The sequence below is a fragment of the Chrysochloris asiatica genome, unplaced genomic scaffold, assembly GCF_000296735.1.
Source record: "Chrysochloris asiatica unplaced genomic scaffold, ChrAsi1.0 scaffold00002, whole genome shotgun sequence".
Lineage (NCBI taxonomy): Eukaryota > Metazoa > Chordata > Mammalia > Afrosoricida > Chrysochloridae > Chrysochloris > Chrysochloris asiatica.
In genome coordinates, this window is record NW_006408520.1 from 55,225,804 (window position 1) to 55,247,283 (window position 21,480).

General features: G+C 38.7%; 1 pseudogene; it reads right to left on the minus strand.

The window, feature by feature from the left end:
• Positions 1–851: 851 nt before the first annotated feature.
• Positions 852–1,925, minus strand: LOC102819163 (annotated as a pseudogene).
• Between the last annotated feature and the right edge of the window lie 19,555 nt (positions 1,926–21,480).

Below are 21,480 nucleotides of genomic sequence, written 5' to 3' on the forward strand. Positions count from 1 at the left end.
AGCCTTCCAACCTTCTAAGTATTCCTTTATATGTGGTTCAGAGTTCTGGGACTATCCCCTGAACCTGCTTGGTCGGGTATTCTGTGTTGTTGTTGGTGGAGCTCTCTGCTATACATCCACCCAATCCACCATCTTGTTTGTTCTTTCAAAAACAGCAATATTTTAAAAATAAATTTTCCACTATGTTAATTATGACCAAAGAATTAATTAGCCAATACATTTTGGGAGCAGCTCACAAATCAGTTGGGAATACAAGAAATATTCTACTAACATGTTTTTGAAGATGCTTTACATTAACTATGAAAGCAAAAACAGCCTATCTAGAGATATAGGGACAATCCTTTATGGACCATCCTTTTAGCTTTAGTAAATTAAAGTCACTTGTTTAAATCTAAGTTACAGCTTAAACCAGATTCTCTCTCTCTTTTTTTTTTTTTTTGACAATGAAAACGGAATTCATATTCAGGGGTTCAGCAGAGGACGGTATCAACAAAGTATGGAACCATGTTTTAATAACATACACAGGTATGCTTTTTAAATGTATAGAAATTTTTCATGCATCATATTGAAGTGTATCTAAGGGAAATAACACGATCTGTTGACGATGCTGTATTTATCAGCGCAGAGGAAATCAAGAATACCCATTTTGAAGAAAAAAGTATGCACTTTGCACTCCAGTTCACATTATCATTTGACTGATTAAGTTCTTGTTCTAACTATTCTTATGATAACAACATACAGTAGACAATACATTTTCTACCTATATGTTCATAGTATATGAGAGGACAGACAGCGAAGTGCTTAAGATAAACATTCTAGAGAAATGGGATACTTGACAAAGAGCTTAAAAATTAAACGAAGGAATTCATGGCGTTGACGGGAGACGGTGCCTCTGAGCTTTCATTTCCTTCAGCTGGTTCCTTCTCTTTCTTACCACTGTACTGTCCAATAGAGGAGCCATCCTCATTAAACTGGCCGTTCACCCGCTCTCCATAGTCAACTAAACTATCGTCACTGTCTGCCTTTTTCACAGTTCTGTTTGAAGACGTTCGACTTCTGTTTTTTGAAGGATCATGGCCTTCTGTATCACTGTATTCCTCGAAAGTTCCATCGTCTTCCTTCATAGGCTGGATTTCAGGATCAGCATGGGCATCTTCCTTTTCTTTTACTGGATATTTGCCATGCTTGTTTCTTCTGATGAAGCAAACAACCAGCAAAATTAAGATAAGGAGAGCGACAGCACACATTAGCCCAATGAACCAGCCCTGAGTTGCAATATCCACTTGCCGGCTTGCCATTTCCATCTTACCTTCATTCACAGTTGTTACTGCTTCCTCTGTTATCTGACTTCCAGATCCTGCTGATGTTTGTGCATAGAAATAAAATGTATATCGAGTGCTGAAATTTAATTTTTTTAAAGTCCAGCGTGTCTTGTTGGCAGGAATTTTTAAATCTACCAGCGGGCCTAATTCATGTGTGCTGTTAATTGGCTGATATTTCAAGGTGTACTCAGTCAAAATGCCATTTGGGTGGCTTGGTGGATCCCATTCCAAAGTGAGAGAGTCTAGTGTGGGATTAACAATTTTCAAAAAGGATGGAGCACGGGGTACTCCTTCTGGAGTATTAAAGACTCTGTCAGGGCTGGCTGGACCCTCCCCTTTCCCGTTGACCGCTCGGACATTCAGTATGTAATGGCTAAAGGGCTCCAGTCCAGGCAGCACGTCACCAGTCTTGCTGCCTTGAAAAGCGAGGATCTTTTTCTCAATGTGACGTTTGCTTCTTTTAGGTAAACTCTGTGCCTTCCAGTAGTAAATCCGATAGCCTTGTAGGTGTCTGCGGATGCTTTTCAGAGGTACTGGGTCCTAGTGTACCTCAGCTAAGGTACTGTTCACCACATTCAGAAGCACATTCCCAGGAGCCACCATTGGAACTAGAGAAAAGACACAGGAAGGCTAGAAGTATCAAGATTATTTTAAATTTCATGCAAAAATGTCACTGTCTAATGATTTCAGTTTGAGCAGATTCTCTTTTTAAAACATTTATTTCAACAGTATATGCATTCACTATAATATTGAATTGTAGTATTACATTGCCATTTGTAAGTATGGGTGAGTATACTCATGTTGTTGTTAGCTGCGATTGAGTCGATTCCAACTCATAGCAACCCTATGTGCAACAGAATGAAACACTGTCCAGTCCTGTGCCATCCTCATAATAGTTAATATGTTTGAATCCATTGTTTCAGCCATTGTGTCATTCCATCTCATTGAGAGTATTTCTCTCTTTCTTTGATCCTCTGCTTTATCAAGCATATTATCCTTCTCTAAGAATCCATCCTTACTCTAAGGAGGATTCTGATTGTATGTCTTTCAAAACATATTTGTTCCTTCTTATGAAAATCCATGGAATATTTAATATTCTTTAAAAGCACAATAATTTAAAGACATCAATTCTCCTTCAGGATTCCTTATTCATTGTCCAACATTTACATGTATATGTCATTAAGTGACATTGAGTTGGTTTCCACTCACCCTGTATAGAGGTTTCAAGGAGTTCCTAGTGATTTTGACCCACCAACCCTGTGGTTAGCAGTACAGTACTTATCCTACAGTACCACACCAGGACTCCATGCATATGAGAAACACCATAGCGTGGGTCAAGTCAAAGAGCCATGTTTGCTTTATTTATTTACTTTTAATGCTTTATTGTGGATTATGTGACAATTTACATGGGAGGACATTAGCTTCACATTGATCCCATTGTATATCGTTTCTTTGCCATGGTTACAATCCCCTCCATGCATCATTCATCATCCAAAGGGTATACTGCGCAAGCCTGCCCCCCAGTCATCAGCACACTGACCCTCTCCCTCTCTGGGTCCAAAGTCTCCAGCTGCTCCATCTCTCCACGTCATCATGTCTGCCACCATCTCTGGCATCACTGCTTCTCTGGGTGGGGTTCTGTTCTTCGCTCTTCTCCCTTGATGGTCCCTGGGACCTCAGCTCCTAGACTGCAAAGTTAATCACTCCCCTCCCTTTGCCACAACATGTCTACCTTTACATTTTCAGCCCTTACAATCAGTCCTGATAACAATTATTCACCATTGTACCATAAGAGACCTATCCACATCTCCTTTCATCAGCCCTACTTGGACAGATTGGATACTACTCGGTGGAGATTCTACCTTGTTCCACGTCCTCTGGATCTAGGTTCCCTCTTGAAAGCTTGTAAGCCAGTCACTTCTTGCCTCTATAGTCCTTCCTCCACCCCCCCACCCCCCATTCTAGGTAGCCAATATCCACATTGCCCATCCCTGTGCTCTCTGTGTCTGGAAGGGGTGGGAATGATCCTCGCTGTGAAGATTTTTTTCCCTCTTTGGACTACTGCTTCCAGAGGTGTAGGTCAAGTTCATCAAATTACATCAGATTATTCTTTTTTTTCCTCTTCTTTCTTCTTTGGTTGAGCTCTGATCCTCCAGTCATTGAAGCCAGTTCAAGTGGGTATTATCTGCAAGTGTGAGTGTTCTTGTGTTTATGCCCTGTCTTCTTATCAGCTGGACCCTTCACTCTCCACTCTATTCCTCTGTGGCTGTGTCACTGACTCTGGGCCCAAGAGTCCCCAGGTCTTGAACACTGCTGGCCAACCAGGTCTCCACCCAGGTTCACAGGAGTATGTTGAATGTTGTAGGGCTTAGCTCACCACTTCATTGCTGTTTTTCCCTCACTTCCTGTTATTGGTGACTAACATGGTCACCAATTAGAGTGTGTATTCCCTTTGAGTCTTAGTCTTATAAGAGGATTTGCCCTGAGGGGGACCTGGCCACTTGCCTTGATGTCTCCTGGGTGAGCCACTTGTTTGTTCTTGTAGTAATAAGTCTGTCTGTCTATATTGTTTTGTATTTTCCTGTCTTTCATTCAAGAAGTATCTTCTGTTCTTCTGGCTGCTCCAGGCTGGTCTGTTTGTCCTTTCAAGTGTAAATTTCCACTCAGAAGATTCTGGATGCTGTTCAGGATTCCACCTATAGTCTTGTGTAATGCAGAGGCTCCGCAGAAAGCCTCCTTCATTGGGCACCTTGTAGCCCCATTTTAGGTATTCCAATCAGTTTTAGGCAGAAGACGGACTTACAAGCTTTCTATGGTGATATTTCTGGCTATTCCTTTCTCTCCCCCTCAAGTGTCTGTTTTATTGTTTGTATGCCAGGGGAACCAAGAGTCAAAAGACAGCCAAGCATCTTAACATTATATCCCCCCGTTTTTCTATTCCAACCGTGTCTCAATCTCTGTATCCCAAAGCCCTGTTGTTCAAAGATTGTGCATACATCTTTATTTGCCTCTGTCCCACTTCAGCTTCACATTCATCCTATCGTATTTCATTTCATTGCAATGATTACAATCCCCACAATGCATCATCAAATAACCAAAGGATACGCCCCACAGGCGCCCCCCCCCCCCCACCAGCTATCAGCAAACAGATTCTCTCCTTCCCTGAGTCCTGTGTCCCCAGCCACTCCATCTGTCCAAGCCATCATCTCTGTCTCCATGCCTGACCTCACTGCCTCTATGGGTAAAGACACACTTTCCACTCTTCTTGTTTGATGGTCCCAGGGACCTCCCCTCCTGGGCTGCAAAATCTATCACTCTCCTCCTTTTGCACAAAAAAAGAGAGAAAAAAAATCTGCCTCTACATTTCCAACCCTTACAGTCAGTCCTGGTTGTAGGTATTCGCTGTTGTACCACAAGTGTCATATCTCCATTTCTTTTCATCAGCCTGGTCCCAACAGATTGGAAATCATTCAGTGGAGGTTCTGCCTACCCCTGCCCTGTCTGGAACTAGGCTCCCTCTTGAAAGCTTGTAAGCCAGTCATTCTTTGCCTTTACCCCCACCCCCACCCCCACCCCACCCCATCTTGGGTCGGTGCAGTTTCCATCCCAACTCAAGGTATTCCAGTCAGTTATAGGCTGAAGATGGGCTTACATGTTTTCTGGTGTGATGTTTCTGGCTATCCCCCCGACCCCAAGTGTCTATTTCATAATGGTAGGCAAGGGAGACCAAGATTCAAAAGACAGCCAAGCATTCTAATATTATTCCCCTCTTTTCTCCTTTCAAGCCATGCCTCAATCCCTGTATCCTGAAGCCCTGTTCTTCCAAGGTTGTGTGTACATCGTCGTTTAGCTCTGTCCCACCTAGCCCATGTGAACCTGCCCAACTGTTCTCCCATCTGCCTTGTTCTTCTTTTTCCCCACCCCCTTCTTGTGTATTGCCAGACCCCCCCTCCACCAGCTCCCAGGCTTTCCTGTGTCTATTCCTTACCCTGTGCTCTTTCTTCCCCTCCTGTCATCCCATACATACCAGTGGTCAGCAATTATATATAGAAAAAAATTTCCCCCTTTTGGGTGGGTTATTTTTCTTAGTCTTTTACCATAATCGTTTTATGCAGTATTTCTCATTTTTTGACTGACTAATTTCACTCAGTATAATGTTCATCCATGTTATGTGATGGCTTGTAGCTTCTTTGTTGTTCTTCAAGGTAGTATAGTATTCCATTGTGTGCATGTACCACAGTTTGTTTATCCATTCTTCAATTGATGGGCATTTTGGTTGTCTCCATTTGTTTGCTATTGTACATAGTGCTGCTTTGAACATTGGTGTGCATGTATCTACTTGTGTTATGGCTTGTATTTCTTGTGGGTAAATATCAAGTAGAGGAATTGCTGGGTCATAAGGTACTTCCATTTCCAACCTTCTGAGCAAGTGCCATATTGCTTTCCAGAGTGGCTGGACCATTTTGCATTCCCACCAACAATGCAGGAGGGTCCCAGTCTTTCCACATCCTCGCCAGCATTTGTTGTCCTCTGCTTTTTTGATCTTTGCTGTTATTGCTGAAGTGAGATGATATCTCATTGTTGTTTTGATTTACATCTCTCTGATGGCTAGTGATCCTGAACATTTCTTCATGTTTGTTGGCTGCCCTGATGTCCTCCTTAGTGAAGTGTATGTTCATGTCCCGTGCCCATTTTTTAATTGGGTTATTTGTCTTTTCCTTGTAGAGCTGTTGTATTTTCCTACAAATTTTAGAAATAAATCCCTTTCCGACGTGTCATTGAAAAGATTTTTTTCCCCATTCTGTGGGTTCCCTTTTTACTCTTTTGGTGAAGAAGTCTTTTGATGCACATGAGTTTTTAATTTTTAGTATGTCCCACTAATCTATTTTACCGTGTTATTTTTTGTGTATTTCTCAAAATGCTGGTAGTCTGTATATACCCTGAAATAGTGCCCTTACATTTGTCCCTATTTTTTCATTGATGACCTTCATAATTTGGGGATTCACATGTAGATCGCTAATCTATGCTGAATTTGTTTTGGTATAGGGTGTGAGGTATAGGTTTTGTTTCATTCTTTTGCATATCATTTTCCAGTTCTGCCAGCATCATTTTTTAGAGAGACTATCTCCTCCCCATGCAATATGACTAGGCACTTTGTCAAAAATCATTTGGCTATATGTGGATGGGTTAATTTCTGGATTCTCAATTGTGTACCACTTCCAGGCTGTTTTGACCACCATGTAGTAAATTTTGATATCGGGAAGTGAGAGACCTCCAACCTTGTTCTTCTTCTTAAACAGTGCTTTGCTTATCCTGAGTCTCTTTCTTTTCCTTATAATATTTGTAATTGTCTTTTCCATCTCTCTGAAGAATGTTGTTGGAATCTGGATTGGGTTTGCATTATATGTGTAGATTGCTTTGTGCAGTACTGACATTTTCATGATGTTGAGTCTTCCTATCCAGGAACATGGTATGCTCTTCCAATTTTGTAGGTCTCTTTTGGTTTCTTGTAGTAGTGTTTTGTAATTTTATTTGTAGAAGTCCTTTGTTCCTCTGGTTATGTTTATTCCTAAATATTTCATCCTTTGGGCAGCTATTATAAATGGTATTGCTTGCCTAATGTCCTTTTCAGTGCTATCAGTTTTCGTACAGAGGAATGCAACTAATTTTTGTATATTGATCTTATATCCTGCCCCTTTGCTGAATCTTCCAATGAGGTCTAGTAGCTTTTCTACTGAGTCTTTGGGGTTTCCTATGTATAGGATTATATCATCTGCAAATAAAGAGAGTTTTACTTCCTTTTTGCCAATTTGGATGCCTTTAATTTCTCGGTCATGCCGTATTGTTCTGGCTAAAACTTCTAGCATAATATTGAATACAAGTGGTTACAAAGGGCATCCTTTTCTGGTTCCTATTCATAGAGGGAAGGCTTTCAGTTTCTCGCCATTGAGAATGATGTAGGCTGTCGGTTTTGTATATATATGCTCTTGATTATGTTGAGGTATTTTCCTTCAATCCCTACTTTGTTGAGTGTTTTTATCAGGAATGGATGTTGAATTTTGTCAAATGCCTTTTCTGCATCAATGGATATGATCATGTGAGTCTTATCCTTTTTTCTTATTTATATGATGGATTATGTTGATTGTTTTTCTAATGTTGAACCATCCTTGCATTCTTTTTATGAAATTCACTTGGTCATGATGTTTGTTGAGAATTTTTGTGTCTATGTTCATGAGGGATATTTGTCTGAAGTTTTCTTTCTTAGTGATGTCTTTCCCTGGTTTTGATATGAGGGTTATGCTTGCTTACTAAAAAGTATTAGGGAGTTTTCCATCCTCTTCTATATTCTGGAATGATTTGAGTAGAATTGGCGACAGTTCTTCCCTGAATGCTTGGTAGATCTCACCAGTGAAGACCTCTGAGCCTGGACTTCTTTTGGTTGGGAGTTTTTTCATGACTTAATCAATTTCTTCTTTTGTTATGGGTTTGTTCAAGCTTTCTACTTCATTCTGAGTAAGTTTAGGTAGGTCATATTTTTCTAGAAATATATGCATCTCTTCTAAGTTTTCAAATTTATTGGAGCACAACTCTTCATAGTATTCCTTTTGATTTAGTTTGGTTCCACTGTGATATCACCCATTTGGTTTCTAATGCGAGTTATTTATGTCCTTCCTTCTTTTCTTTTGTTAGTTATGCCGATGGTTTGTCAATCTTATTAATCCTTTCAAAGAATGAGCTTCTTGTCCTGTTGATTCTTTCTATATTTTTTGGATTACCATCTCATTTATTTCTGTTCTTATCTTTATTATTTCCTTTCTTTTGGTGACTGCAGTTTCCCTCTAGTAGTCTGCTTCTAATTGTTAGAGGTTCTGTGTTAATGTGTTAATTTTCTTTCTTTCCTCTTTTTGGATATGAGCATTTTTTGCAATGAATTGTCCTCTGAGCACTGCTTTCACTGTGACCCAGAGATTTTGGTACATTGTGTTTTCATTCTCATTTGTTTCTAGGAATTTTTTGAATTCATGTTTAATTTCTTCTTTTACCTAGTCGCTTTTCAGCAGGGTGTTGTTTAGTTTCCATGCATTCAACTTTATTTCCATGATCTTCTTCTTGTTGATTTCTAGTTTTATAGCATTGTGGTCTGAGAAGATGCTCTGTAGAATTTTGAAGTTTTTTAATTTATGGAGGTTTGCTTTGTAATGTAACATATGGTCAATTCTGGAAAATGTTGCATGCACACTGGAGAAGAATGTATTTGTGCTTTTGTTGGATTGAATGCTCTGAATACATCTATAAGATCAAGTTGGTTGATGATTTTGTTTAGTTTCTCTGTAACTTTGTCTAGTTTCTTTCTAGTTGTTCTGTCCCTTTTCGAGAATAGTGTGTTAAAATCTCCCACTGTAATTGTAGATTTTTCTATTTCATTCTTCAATTTTAGTAAGATTTGCTTCATGTATCTTGGTGCTCTTTCATTGGGAGCATAGATATTTATTATGGTTATGTCCTCTTGGTCAATTGACCCCTTAATCATGAGATAGTGTCCTTCTTTGTCTCTTATGCTGGTTTTTGTCTTAAAGTTTACTTTGTTGGAGATTAGTATTGCCACTCATACCTGAATGGTAAATTTTTTCCATCCTTTAAATTTTAGTCTGTTTTTGTCTTTGTGTGTAAGGTGTGTCTCTTGCAGGCAACATATTGAAAGATCTTGTTTTCTTATCCATTCTGCAACTCTCTGCCTCTTCACTGGTACATTCAGTCCATTGACTGTTAATGTAATTATCGATAAGTATGAATGAATTGCTGCCATTATGTTACTTTTTTGGTAGTGCTGTTTGTTCTTTTGTTCTGCATGCCTTCTTGTGTTGGTTTTGTGTTTTTTGTGTTACTTCTTGTTGGTTTCGTCTTAGTTTTCATGTTTCCTTGTTCTGCTTGGAAGTTCATTTTCATGGTAAGTTGTGATGTATTAACTTTCTTTGGGGTTACCTTATAGTCTACTAACTTTTCTCTCCATTTAAGAGAATCCATTGTATCCTGTAATCTACCTGACATCCTCACCACCTGGATCTCTGTTGTTACATTTGTCCTGTCTTTGACATTGATATAATTTTGATCTTTTGTTGACCTCCCAGCTCTTTTGAGTTTATTGTAGTCTTATTCTGTTCTGGACTCTGTTATCTGTTGACTGAGTTCCAGGTGGTGTTTCCACACGTGTCAATCTCTGTTGTCTGTTCTTGTTGGTTTTCAGTCCACAGAACTCCCTTTAGGATGTTTTGAAGTGCTGGGTTGGTTTTGATAAAATCTCTCAGACTCTGTGTATCGTGGAATATCTTGATTGCACCATTGTATTTGATTGATAGTTTTGCTGGATAGATGATTCTTGATTGGCAGGGGTTTTTTTTTGTTTTGTTTTGTTTTCTTTTCTTTCTTTCTTTCTTTTAGGGCTTTGTATATGTCTCATTGCCTTCTTTTCTGCATGATTTGTTCTATAGTCAGAGCTTAATCTTATTTACTTGCCTTTAAAATAACATTTCTCTTCTCCCTGGCTGTTTTTAGTATTCTCTCCTTGCCTTTGATTTTTGAGAGCTTGATTATTATATGTCTTGGTGACTTTCTTTTTGGGTATATCCTTCCAGGTGTATGTTTGGCTTCTCATCTTTCAGGATGTTAGGGAAATTTTCTTCCAGAAACTCTTCAAGTATCTTCTTTGTGGATTTCTTTGATTCTTCCTTTTCCTGAGTGCCAATAATTCATAAGTTGTTCCTCTTCATGTTATCCAGCATGAATCAGATTTTTTATCCCTTTTTCAGCTTGCTCTTCTATCTTAGCAGTATTGAGAGATTTGTCTTCCAGGGCGCTAGTTCTGGTTTCCATCTCATCTATTCTGTTCCTTTCCCCTTTCAGTGTATTATCCATTTCTGTTATCTTATTATTAATCATCTGGACCTCTTTTTGCAGGTTTTGAGTTGTTTCCAATGCTGTATCAATCTTATTTGTTTATTTTTATAGTACTTTCCTGGCTTCTTCCTAGTTTTCCTCCACACCTTTTTGGAGCATTTGAATTTGTTTCCATATCATTCTTCTGAATTCTTTCTTTGTTGTTGCTGTTGTTAAGTGCCATTGAGTCAATTCCGACCCATAGCAACTCTGAACAGGGTTTCCAAGGCTGTAAATCATTACGGGAGCAGAAAGCCTCTTCTTTCTCCTGCGGAGCAGCTGGTAGTTTCAAACTGCTGACTTGGGCATATACAAAACCTGTTCTTCTTCTTGTAGAAAGCCTGTCTCCAGCTCATTTGTCTCAGCTTCTCTCTTCTGTTTTTGGTTATGTTTTGATAATGTTTGTTGTTGTTTCTTTGTTGTTGTTGTTCATCATTTCCAACAGTTATGTGTTTGTTTGTTTGTTAAAATCTTAATGGATGTTTGTTGTTTATTTTTAAGCTTACTGGGTGTCTCCTGGTGAATATGATCGGGACATAGGCTTCCCTTTTCACATGTAATGTTTAGCAGTTTTTGTTTGTTCTTGTCTCAGTGGTGGAATATTATTGGGTATGCTTATAGCTTGGCTATATGGCCACGATTGCTGTCTCTTCTTGGGTAATGTAAGGAGAAAGAGCTCCCACCTCCAGGAATGATGTGTTATCAAAAGTACAAAAGGTAGAAGTAATATAAATGTAGAGACAAAATCCACCACTTTGGCACAAAACTAAAGCTGTGGTCAACTGTCCCAAGCTACACAGGCAGTGTGTGTACAAGGTAGAAGCCTCCAACCATGACAGAGGGTGTCTGCTCTCTCAGGCTCCTCCTCTAGCCACTACAATAGAGGTACAAAGGTAGGTACTGAGAAGTTAATGGGAGGATTGTCTACTTTTTTTGTCTCTGAAGGTCAGTTAGGTATCTGAGTGTGCACACCACATTCTTCAGATGGTTAAGTCCTTTTATGCTAGGGTTTTACAGATTGCTTTATAAGAGTCCTGCACAGGGAGCTCAGGTAGCACAGTGGCCACAAATGGGGCTGCAAACTTCAAGGTCAGCAGCTTAAAACCACCAACCACACCACAGGAGAAAGGCGAGGAGCTGCACTCCCACAATGACCCACAATCTGGAAAACCCCACACAGAGCTGCCTGGAGTTGGAACCAACTCCACAGCACATCGGAACCAACTCCACAGCACATGGCCACCAGGGGTTGCGTACGAGAATATTTCAGGCCTGTGTCTCTATGGCTGATGTCATAAGTAGCCGCCAAGTTCCTTCTCTCTGTACTGTGGAAAAATTATCCCACCTGATATCATCTGGCCTGAGCAAAGAAGGCACGACAGGGAAAAGACGGGAGAAATATGTAGAGTCTCCTGTGCCTCTTCTTTTCTACAAATGTCTCTGCACTGTTTTTAGAGCTGGTTTTCTGTGCCAGTCTGGCTGTAACCCCGGCCGCTGAACTTTGCCAGGATGGAGTGGCCACTGAGGAGTCCTGTCTCCACATTCCTAAGTCGCAGTATTTTCCTTAATATCGTCGGTTTTTCACTTGCAAGTGTAGAAAACTGACGTCCTGGACCTTATGGTAGATCCGGAGCTCTGGAGATAATTTTGTGAGCGCTTCTCCATGAGATCCCAATCCCTCCACCACTGAGACTTCCTTACCTGGTTTTCGTTACTATTGCCAAACCAGCGACATTTTTGCTTTTTAAACTTTAAACAGATCTTTTGCAGCAGATTTTCTCAATGAAATGAATTGTTTGATGTCTTGACTGCTGATTCTTTGGACATCAGTTGAGGATCTAAGTAAAATGAGATCCTTTACAACTTCAGTCTTTTCTTCATTTATCATGATGCTATTTATTGGATTTTTCTTGGAAGAATTTTTAATTTCTTAATGTTGAGTTGTAACCCATATTGAGTGCAATATATACATATATATTTTAATTTTCATCAGTAAATGCCCCAAGTCCTGCTCCTTTTCAGTAATCAAGATTATATCTTCTGCATGTCACAGGCCATTAATGAGTTTTCCTCCTAAACTTCCCTAACTTTAAGTGAGCTTCCACACATTTACAAAATTATTCTCTATATTCTCTTTGGTCCAAACCCATCAATAAAAAGAAAATACATTTATTCAGAAATGAAAGAGTACGTGGGGTAGAGAAATTATATTTCATTTTCTATAGCACACAAATATACATAATAGATGTCACCTCTGGTAAATATAAATGATATAAAGGAAGTTTTGGACCTTCTATATCTCCCAATAGATAAGAGTCTATAATGTGTTTATTCATTTTTTGATCAAATAATTTTGACAGTGTGGACAGATAAGAAGATGGCTGTTAACCAAAAGGTCAGTGTTTTGAATCCACCACTGACTCCTTGGGAGAAAGATTTTGAAGTATGCTTCCATAAAGATTTACAGTCTTGAAAACCTGAAGATGATTTTACTCTTTCATGTACAATTTCTGTGAGCTAGAATCAATGGCAATGGGCTTTTATTAAGTCTTGTTAAGTCGCTTTGGTGCTAATTCTGTCTCATAGCAACCTTGTGTGTGTAGAATAGAACTGTGATGAGTTCAAATCACCAAGTAACAGAGTACTTAGCCATTGTAGCCACCCAGGAATTCCTGTAGTAAGTCTGAGGACTTAAAAATTGAATACTATGAATACAAATAGGAGGGCAAGATACATAATCATCTATTTCAACAAAATAGAAAATTTCTTGCCAAAGAAAGCGAAGAACAGAGCTAAATACTGTTAGAGATCCCTTTCAGATAAATTTGATTCTAGATCACTCTCTTTCTCTAGATACACACACACACACACACACACACACACACACACAGAGGCACAGGCACACACCAGAGATGTGCAGCTATTACCTTAAATCTAGTTCAGAAGCTATATAAATACCTTTAAAAAAAAGATAAAATGATGTTACTGCTTTTTATAAATACATCTGCTCTTCCCACAAATGCATTTTTTGTTTGTTTGTTGGGTTTTTGTTTTGTTTTGTTTTGTTTTTGCACTATAGGAACATACCTGGACGCTATGATTTCAACTGCACATACAACCATTGAAGTTTCAGAAACTCTAAGATGGGACTTTGCCTAACTTGCTGGAAAAATGTTGAGGAGAAAAAATATAAACTGTGAAGAAAAATTGAATAGTATATTTTTTAGACATTCTACGTAATACTGGGAAACAGTCTGTATATGCTACAATGTGTTTTCTATAGTGGTATTTTCCATCAGTAGAATTTCCATATTAACTTGGGCCTCCTGTGAGAGTCCTTCCCTGAACTGCCAACATTAGTATATGGGCACGTCAATTCCTTGGTTAGATTTCAGTTTGTGGTAACAGGTCAGAAGTACAACACTTAGATGCAAAAGGATGGAGAAGGTTCTAGTAAAGCTTGCACAACTGCAATTAATTTGAGGCCAAAATAATTACTCTCAGTGCTCCTTAATCCAATTAGTTTTCCACAGGTGACAAACCAAGTTCCTGAACAGACTTCACAGAGTTGATGTTGTCGTTGTTATTAGGTGTCATCAAGTCTGTACCGACTCATAGTGACCCTAAGCACAACAGTACGAAACTGCCCAATCCTGGGCAAAACTCACTATTGTTGCCACACTTGAGCCCATTGATGCTGCCACTTTACCAATCCAACTTGCTAGAGGTCTTCCTCTGTTTCTCTGATCCTCCACCTTACCAAACATGATATCCTTCGCCAGTGAATGGTCCCTCTTGACAATATGTCTGAAGTATGAGAGATGAAGTTTGGCCATCCAGGCCTCCAAGGAGCACTGTGGCTGCACTTCTTTCAACACAGATCTGTTGCTTTTTTTGGCAGCCCATGGCTCTTTCAATATTCTCCTCCAATACCATAACTCAAAAGCATCAATTCTTCTACCGTCTTCCTTATTCATTGTCCAGCATTCACATGCATATAAGGTTGTTGAAAATACCAGGGCTTGGGTCAGAAGCACCTTGGTCCTCTTCAGCACTTTAAAAAGGTCTTGTGCAGCAGATTTGCCTAATGCAATATGTCGTTTGATTTCTTGACTGCTGCTTCCATGAGTATTGATAGTTGACAACTTCAATTATTTCTCTGTTGATGAGAATGTTGTTTATCGGTCCAGTGATGAGGATGCTTGTTTTCATTACATTGAGATGCAATCCATACCAAAGGCTGTGCTCTTTGATGTTCATCAGTAAAAATTTTAAGTCCTCTTCACTTTCAGCAAGCAAGATTGTGTCATCTGCATATCACAGTTTGTTAATGAGTCTTCCTCCAATCCTGATGCCACACTTTTCTTCATATAACACAGGTTCTCGGATGATTTGCTCATTATACAAATTGAATAAGCATGGCAAAAGAATACAACCCTGCCACACATCTTTCTTAATTTTAAACTATTCAATGTCCCCATGTTCTGTTTGAACAATTGCCTCTTGGTCCACATACATATTCATCACGAGCACAATTAAATGTTACGGAATACTCATATTTCACAATGTTGTCCATAGCTTGTCATGATCCACACAATTGAAAGACTTTGAGTAGTCGATTAAACACAGGTAAACATCTTTCTGATATTCTCTGCTTTCAGCCAAGATACAACAAACATCAGCAATGATATCCCTCATTCCATGGCCTTCTGAATCCGGCTTGAACCGCTGGAAGTTCTCTGTCAATGTATGCTTGCAGCCATTTCTGTACTACCTTTAGTAAAACTTTACTCGCATGGGTATCAAAAACATTGTCTGATGATTTCTGAATTTCGTTGTGTCTCCTCTCTTTGGAATGGGCACAAATGTGGTTCTCTTCCAATGAATTGGCCAGATAGTGGTCTTCCAAATTCTTGGCAGAGATGAGTGAGTGCATCCTGTGCCACCTCACTTTCTTAAAATATTTCAATATTTATTCCATCAATTCCTGAGCCTTGTTCTTTGACAATTCTTTAAGTGTACTTTGGACTTCCTCCTTCATTATCATTTGCTCTTGATCACATGCTACCTCTTGAAACAATTGAACATCAACCATTTCCTTTTGGAATAGTGACTCTGTGAATTCATTTGATCTTCTTTTGATGCTCTCTGCATCATTCAGTCATTTGTCCAGAGAATCTTTCAGTAATGAAAGTCGAAGTTTGAATTTTTTCTTCAGTTGCCCCAGTTTGAGAAATGCTGAGTGTGTTCTTCCTTTTTGGTTTTCTGACTCCAGATATTTATACATTTTGTTGTAATATTTGATTTTATCTTCTCGAGCTGATCTTTGAAATTTTCTGTTCAGCTTTTGTACCTCCTCATTTCTTCCATTTGCTTTAGCATCTCTACATTGAGGAGCAAGTTTCAGTGTCTCTTCTAACATCCATTTTTCTCTTTTCCTTCTTTCTTGTCTTCTTAATGACTTTTTGCTTTCTTCCTGTATGATGATCTGTCAGTTTATCATACTATGGTGGCTTGTGAATTGAGGAGATTCTGGAAGCTATGCCACTGGCATTTTAAATACCAGCAGGGTCACCCATGATCAACAGGTTTCACATGTCAGACAAAGACAGACTAGGAAGAAGGAGTGACAAACTACTTCTGAATATTTAGTCAATGAAAACCTTGTAAATATCAAAGAAACACTGTCAGATATAGAGCTGAAAATGAGTCCCTCAGGTTGGAAGACACTAAAAATGTGACTGGGGAAGAGCTGCCTCCTCAAAGTAGAGTTGACAGTGATGACACAAATGGAGAAAAGCCCATTGGAGTAAAGCACTTGGGACTTTTATTTTCTGGTGGGGCACTACTAAAAATGAAGAGAAAGAGCTGTAAACATCCACTGAAAATTGGAACATGGAATGTACGAAGTACGAATTTAGGAAAATTGGAAATTGTCAAAAATGAAATGGAATGCATAAACATAGATATCTTAGGCATTAGTGAGCTGAAATAGACTACTATTGGCCATTTTGAATCTGTGAACTACATGGTTTACTATGCCAGGAATGACAAATTGAAAAGGAATGGTGTTACATTCATTGTCAGAAAGAACATATCCAGATCAGTCTTGAGGTACAACACTGTCTGTTATAGGACAATATCCATGTGCCTCCGGGGATGACCAGTTAATACCACTATTATTCAAATTTATGCACTAATCACTAAATCCAGTGAGGATGAAATAGAATTCTACCAACTTCTTCAATCTGAAATTGATCAAACACTCAGTCAAGTGTATTGATCATTACTGGTGATTGGAATGCAAAGATTAGGAACAAAGAGGAAGGGTCAGATGTTGGCAAATATGGCCTTGGTGATAGAAATGATCCTAGATATTGCATGATAGAATTCTGCAATGTCAATAATTTGTTCATTTCTAATACCTTATTAAGACAGCGTAAGAGATGACTATATACATAGACCTCACATGGAAATCAAATTGACTACATCCGTGGAAAGAGACAATGGAAAAGCTCCATATCATCAGTCAAAACAAGGCCATGGACAGATTGTGGAACAGACCATCAATTGCTCATATGCAAATTCAAACTCAAGATGAAGAAAATGAAAACAAGTCCATGAAAGCCAAATATGATCTTGAATATATCCCACCTGAAATTAGAGATCATCTGAATAACTGAATTGATACATTAAACACTAAAGACCAAAGACCATGAGAGTTGTGGGATGACAACAAGAACATCATACAGGAAGAAAGCAGAGTGTTGATAGAAGCTTCCAAATGTAATCACATGATTGTAGTTTTGAATTCACTTATAAATACGTGTTTTGCAACATTAAAACAAAAGGAAATTTTACAGTTAGCAAATAAGGTAGCATTCCCTTAATAAATCTCTGAATCCATTATTTTTTCAAAGAAACAACAAATCAAACATAATATTTTAAAGCAGTCTCACCCTTTCTAATGTGCTTTGACAATGTGTATAGATATAAGATTTGTAAAGGAAATATGTCAATGGTTCATAAATAGGTTTAATTGCTTTATAAATTGTGATACAAATTATCAATACCATATACAATTTAAAAAGCTTATCTTGGCATCCAAATATCCACAAAATTTGTATTAAAAAAGAGACATTTATTGAGGCAGGACTCTTTGGAAAATCTGAAACTGTAGACCAATCTTCTTGGTTACTAGTTCTGTGTGTCCATCTCTCTTCCATACAACAAAGAATGGGCTTCATAAATTGACACCAGTAAGGATTCTGGTGTAACACTATAGGGTAAGCACTGGATGGTAAGGTTGGTTTGAACCACAAGGTCAGAAAATTCACCAACTGCCTCTCAGAAAACACTATAAAGACTTGGAATCCACTGGACACACTTAACAACAACAATGCTTCATTGGAATCACAAGATGTTAACTGTTTAATTACCAAAAGAAATGTATTTTTCTCAATTTATAGCAATGAAAAACACAGAGTGATCTATAAAACTCTCGTGTTTCTTTGTCTGTATTCTAAAATATTATGCATAAGTTATTTGTTGTATTTCAGTTAAAGACATAGAGACCAGAAGGTAAATTTCTCAGGATTCAAATGAATAAAGAAAAAGTATAATTTGATGCTATTTTTGTTCATTGTCTGAATTATAAGCAAAGATTTGAGGCTACCTTATCTTTTCAAAGAATTGACCAGGCTATGCCATGGATTTTATGAAGAAAATGTGGTATCAGGATTAGAGGAAGATTCATAAACAACTTGCAATATGAGAATGATACAACTTTGCTTGCTGAACACAAAGAGAACTTAATATCTTGATGAAGATCAAAGATCACAGTCTTTGATATGAGTTGCACCTCAATGTAAAGAAAATAAAAATCTTTACCACTGGACCAATAAGTCACATCAACATAAATGGAAATGAGACTGAAGTTGCCAAAGACTTCATTTTGCTCAGATCAAACATTAACACTCATGGAAGCAGCAGTCAAGAAATTAAATGACATGTGCAGATAAATCTCCTGCACAAGACCTCTTTAAAGTGTTGAAGAGCAAAGATGTCAATTTGAGAACTAAGGTGCACCTGACCCAAGCCATGCTATTTTCAATAAGCTAGTATGCATGTGAAAGTTGGATAATGAATAAAGAAGACCACAGAAGAATTGCTGCATTTGAGTTATGGTGTTCGGGGAGAATACCAAAAGTGCTATAGCCTGCCGTAAGAACAAACCAATCAGTGTTGGAAGAAGTATCATCAGAATGCTCCTTAGGAAACAGGATGGCCAGAACTCGTCTTTTATAGTTCGGACATATTATCAGGAGGGACCGGTCCCTGGAGAAGGACAGTGGAAGGTACAATGGAAGTTCAGTGAAAAAGAGGAAGACACCCAGTGAGGTGGATTGACACAGTGGCCATCAGACTGCAACCGCATTATAATGCTGCATAACAATCTCTATGAAAGGTTGGCTTAAAATTAAAAACAGCATTTATTTTGCTCTAGCCTGGTCATCTAACAGTTCTCACTCTGGTTCTCTCATGTGATTGCAGTTTCACAGTGACTGGGGTCATCTTCAAGGTTTCTTCACTCAGTCACAGAACTTAGATTAAGAATATTCCAATAAAGTAGTAGTTGGTGACTAGAACCGGACTACAAACTAAAAGGCTGGCAGTTCACACCCACCAGGCTGCTCTTTAAAATGGTTGGAATTGACTTGATGTCACTTAACAAAAACAGCTGCAATTTCTCAGGTATCTCTCTTTCTCTCTCTTTGTCTGTGCCTGTGTCTCACTTTGAATGTTCTTTCCACAAGGTGGTCTCATGGTAGCCAGACTTCTTCCATAATGACTGAAGATTATCAGAGTCAGTGTTCTAGAGCTATCAGGAACATGGCCTCAGAAGCCATGTAACACCATCCCCTCCCCACATTGTATTCAGTAAGACATTCCATTTACAAGAGAAGGGTCATAGACACTACTTCTTGATGGAAGTGTCTAGAAATTTAGAGATATGTTTAAGAGCATCACAATATTTCCTTCTAATTTCTGACCAGAATACCCTAGAACACTTATTTAAATATGACTGCAACTTAATAGCTAGCATAGAGACAGTTATAATTTATACATCTTAGATTATTAAATTACTTTTTTCTTGCTATTGTTGATGTTATAGGGAGTTCAGTCCATGCTGATTCATATGCACAAGAGAAGGGAGCATCCTATGCCATCCTCAAATTGTTTTCATGTTTGAGCTCATATTTTCTGCCACTGTGTCAGTTCATTTCATTGGGGGTATTCCTCTTTTTTTTTTCTGATTTTCCACTTTATCAAGCATAGTGTCTTTCACCAGGAACCAGTCCCTACTGACATGTCCAACAGAGAAGAGACAAAATCCTGCCATCCTTGCTTCTAAGAAATATTCTTGCTGTACTTCTTCCAGCACAGATTTGTTTATTTTTCTGGTAGTCCATAGTACTTTTAATATTATCCATCAGCACCATAATTCAAATGCATTGATTCTTCTATGGTCTTTCTTATTCATTGTGATGAGTAGCATAATTTAAACTTAACCCTGAAACGTCATGAAAAAAGTTGACAGACATATATGAAAAAAAGATAGCTGAAGGACTTTGTGCCTGATCAACAGAATGGCATTGCAACTACCCCAATTGACACTGAATGGGGTCCAGCTTGGCTTGAGCTTCCGAACCCCTGGGAAGCTTGGGTCTTTGTTACACCTGGAGATCCTCCCACCTGGAAATTCCAGGTTTAAGGAAAATCTCCATACCCCCGCCCTAATCACCATACCCCCCCCACCCCACCCATTGTAAACTCTCCAGAACTAAAACCAGACCACACAGACTATAAATAGCCCAGTCTGTAAGGGAACAGACAGGCTCTTGGTATCCTTTGGTGATGTAAAAGTACCCCCTCCCAGGTTTACTCTCAATAAACCTGCCTGCTGTTGAAGCCAAGACTCTCTCCTTTCATTTCTTTCCAAAAAACCTACCATGCATAAGTATATGGAAGTGGAAAGCTAAAGTCAAAGTATAATTAAATCATATGATATTTTTGTAGTATTTTTGATATACCTACTTAGTGTTGGATATTACTTAAAATAGATGCAGAGATATTGGCAAAAATGATCAGCTGATTTTGTTACTTTGGCATAAATATCATATGACTAAAAACAATTTGTTCACATTTATTTTTAGGTCAAAATTCAATATTTCAAGATATAGCAGAAAAAAATATATATCTTTTCTATATATTGGAGCTCTGGAACTATATATAGGAGCTCTGGTAACGTAGTGGTTACTAATCGGGCTGAGAACGTTAAGGTCAGCAGTTCGAAACTACCAGCTGTTCCGCAAGAGAAAGATGAGGCGTTCTGTTCCCATAAAGATTGACAGCCTTGGGAACCCTGTACAAGGTATCTATGAGTCGGTTCCGACTCCACGGCACACAACCACCACCATATATTGGCAGTTCTAGTAAGATCAGCGCTAGACTGTGAGCCAGTTCAGACCCACCACTGCTCCTCAGAAACCCTATATAGAGTTGCTATAAGGCAGAACTTAATGACACTTAACAACAACATATATTGGAACAGTGGTTAAAGTTAACTGAAATTTGGCAGTTCCGAACTACCAGCAGCTCCACAGGATAAAGATGGAGCAGTCTACTTCTACAAAGATTTACATCCTTGAAAACCCTATAGCGCAGTTCTACTCTATCCTACAGGGCCGCCATGAGTTGGAATGGACTTGATGGCAGTGGATTTGGTGTTGGTTGTGGTATTATGAAGTAAGTGCTCATTCTCAAATGTTTAATTTGGAAGAAATAAGATTAGTAGTTATTTGGTGGTATCACCTTGGTGAAACTTTTACAACTTCAGAAAAATGAGTAACTGTTTTCTGAATTCAAGAATTTTTTACTTAAAGGATAATTTAGTAACTATGATCCATTTAAGGAGCTCTGGTAGCGTAGTGGTTACGAATTAGGCTGCGAACCTTAAGGTCAGCAGTTCGAAACTACCAGCCGCTCCGCGGGAGAAAGATGAGGCTTTCTACTCCCGTAAAGATTTACACCCTCGGAAAACCTGTACAGGGTCGCTATGGGTCGGAACCGACTCGATGGCACTTAACAACAACATGATACATTTTTACAACATTTCACCCATATATTTCCTTGTTGAGTTTTACTATAGAAGACAATAGTA